Source organism: Sander vitreus, chromosome 10 (genome assembly GCF_031162955.1).
Source record: "Sander vitreus isolate 19-12246 chromosome 10, sanVit1, whole genome shotgun sequence".
In the NCBI taxonomy this organism is placed as follows: domain Eukaryota; kingdom Metazoa; phylum Chordata; class Actinopteri; order Perciformes; family Percidae; genus Sander; species Sander vitreus.
Window position 1 is genome coordinate 24,917,035 of NC_135864.1, and position 3,683 is coordinate 24,920,717.

Here is a 3,683-nt window from a genome sequence, read left to right on the forward strand (position 1 = left end):
CTAAGCTCGACACACTTACCTGAGACTCTACACCTGACTGTCCCTGGTCTCCCTGAGACTCTACACCTGACTGTCCCTGGTCTCCCTGAGACTCTACACCTGACTGTCCCTGGTCTCCCTGTTCCTCAGTTCTTTCTGTCTCCTTTGCCTGTGACATAGTGATGTTAGTATTTCCATAAGCACCCATTCTTATAAAGATGTTACCAAATTGTCTTGATATGAGGACTTATTGTACTTACTTGGCGTTTTGGTGTAAGCCTACAGAAAAAGGATCTTATGTCTGTTTTTCTTTTCTCTTGTCATTTTATCTGGGCAACAACAACATAAATCTTTAACGTCAGATGTCTAAATATGAGTTAGCTTCATAGGTTCACCACTCGGTCATATTATAATTACGAAATGATCTTGCGTCCTCCACATAAATATTAGGTTTCTTCTGGGACAGAGGATATATATTTAACTGATCAGCCACTTAACTTCATATTGAGCAAAACACAACTGTAGCTCTTCAATATTAACCCTAATATCAGTTCACACACATAACGTTAGGCTTATCGCCGTGGTAACGTTAGTTGTAGTGGGTGCATTTCTATCCAACAAGCTATTAAACAAGCTAGGCTACATTATAATAAACTAACATAGCGAACATTTTGTTTATTTTGTTTGTCTTTAAATATATAAGCTCAATGAGTATGGCACTGTCAGTCATAGTAATCCTACGAGTATCTTATCCAGTGTATTTATCAAAGCAGTCATCCCAGGCTTGGTCACCATACTGAGGTGCAGCATGTCTTTCGCAAAAAAACTCTGTTTCTGCTTGAGTAGTTTCCACGTTCTGTTCTGAAGTACGTTCATATGGATGTGATCCCTGTCGGGTGGTATTTTACTTACTTGACAAACTGGTGTTTGGCTTTTTAGCCATGCAACTATCGTACATGGCTTTGAGTTGTTACAGGTTAGTAATGTTGCCCTGTGAGGTAGCAACGTTGGGAGGGCAGGTTTTGCACAATAGCTGACGCAAATTGATGCTTCCGCTGCAGACTACTTTACTCTTGCGTGTCACATGACCAGAGTTTAATCGCAGCCTTTGCGAAAAAAAATCTAATTTTAACATATCGTGATTTATTGCAAATGAAATGAATCATTCAGCCTTAGCTCTGATTGGTTGTAGGTCTACTCCATCCAGAGGTATTTTGTTGTCTGTGCAGTTTATAATGCCTCACGAAAATCGGAAATTAACTGAATGGTTCCAGACTAATACGCATTTGTGAATTAGTCTGGCGATGCCAGAAGTGAAGAAGTCATTTCCCCAGTAAGCATGGCCACTTCCCAACATATCACATGCAAAAAAAACTTGGTGTCATATTTGATTCTGAGCTCTGTCTTGACACGCAAATCTGTTCTGTTGTTAAAATAGTCACTGTCAGTTGAGAACCATTTCCAAACTCAAACAGAGACCCAACAAGTCCCACAAGAGCAAGCATTTGGTGTGACAGTGGCGATGAAAATGTCCTTTTAACAGGCAGAAACCTCGGACAGAACCTGGGTCTTGCTGCGCGGCCATCTGACGTGACCATAGGATATGGAAAAAGGACATGGAAAAAGTAATTCATGCTTTCATTACATTAAATCAAGTCAACTTTATTGTCTGTAAAGTCTATATTCTGCAATATGTGCCAGACATACAGAGCAATCCAAAATACATTTCTCTCCAACCCACGATGCAATAAAGATACGTACAAGTATAATATAAAAAATAATATATATATAAAAATAAAGATACAAATATAAGTTATATATGCAATACCGTGATACATTCTAAATTGTGAAAATGTAAGGCAAAACCAAACAGTATAGAAAACTAAAAATATTGAAAATGTGGGATCACCCACAATGCTGGTTGCTTTGCGGGTGAGGGGTGGCTTTTGTAAATATCCAGGAGTGAGGGGAGTGAGACACCAATGATCCGCCCAGCAGCCTTCACTATGCACATCCATGTTGATTTGGATTAAAAAGTGTGAGCACATCACCCCAGTACTAGCCTCTCTCTTTATTGGCTCTCCATTCACTTGAAAATCCAATTTAAGACCCTGCTGATCACTTTCAAGGCTGTTAATGGTCAGACCTTGTCTTATAACACAGATCTTATAGCCCCGAGGTCTCTTAGATCTGACAACAAATCTCCCCTGTGTGTCCCACCCATAAGCCTAAAACTAAAAGGTGACAGAGCCTTTGCCGGTGCTGCTCTACAACTGTGGAACCAGCTGCCGTTAGATATCAGATGTGCTCCTTCCATCTCTGATTTTAAATCTGGGCTGAAAGACACATTCTGAGTCACTGGCTTATTTAGCCCACTAATCCCTCAATCTCTTATCATGTCTATAATTCTGTATTTGTGAATTGCGGTTGTCGTTGGTATGTTCACTTTGTTTTCTTTCTGATTTTTATTTAACATTTTAATGTTCTTTTATACAGCACCTTACTGCTTTTTGTACAGCACTTTGGTCAGCTTATGTTATGTTTAAAAGTGCTCTAGAAATAAACTTTACTTATTTACTGGACTAGAATAACTAGGTCCAACAGGCCAAAAAATAATAGCGGTCAGACAATCGGACATGTTGGAAACAAAGCAGAGGTTTATCCAGATTATTTGGAAACCTGTATGTATAAACCTGTAATTTTCTGGGTTTAAAGTCATCAACTTTGTGACTTGAGTCCGAGTCATGTGACTCGAGTCCACACCTCTGGATCTGAGGATGTGAGGTGTTAGTCGGCATGTTCTTAAAGTTTGGACAGAGCCAGGCTAGCTGTTTCCTCCTGCTTCTAGTCTTCGGCTTCTAGGCTCCCTAATTAATAAAAAACTAGTTTATTTCAACTTGAGCTTGATTTTCGATTATTGATCATGATAGCATTGTACTCCCCGAGAGAAACACAATCAGTCAACAAAGCAGAGGTTTATCCAGATTATTTGGAAACCTGTATGTAGCCTATAGCTGGTTGGCCTACAATTGATCAAAGTTGGGTCTGAAAGTGGGTCTGTAAACTGTGATGGAGGTTTACAACAACAGTTTGGGTAATGATTTTACCATCCGCCTTTATTTTCTCTTTCATGTTAGTATGTTAATAGTCTACATCGATGACGTTTCATTTCCAGGATTGCTCAAGTGCTGCCAGAACTCCGAATGTCCCTCATATTGGCTGTCAGGGTTAGCAGATGAGCTTTACCAGTGGCTCACTAATTTACATTATAATCAGCTAATTTAACAAGTGTACAAAAGCATTGTATTTATTTTATATGGGGAAACTTTTTGAAAATAAGTCATTATGTTTTAAGGTATTTTTGTGGCTTGATTGTAAACAACTTAAAAATAAATACATGGTTTTAAAGAAGAATATTTCGTTCAATTTAGTCAGCTTTTTCACTGAATCAAGAGAAATGCTGAAAAGAAGGATAATGGTACAGTCTCCATGCTACACTAATGATAGTATTAAGGCTTTCCTCTGTGTACACATATCCTCTACGAGTATAATTGTGGCTGTATTATTTGTGTCCCCTTCAAAAATTGCTCTTCCGAAATGTTATGTTTATCGTCCCCCCCCCCTACTGTTAGATCAGATTTACGCCCATGCATGGTACTCCTCTGTCAGTCATCAGCTTAAACCTGCGAGATTATGTGAGATAA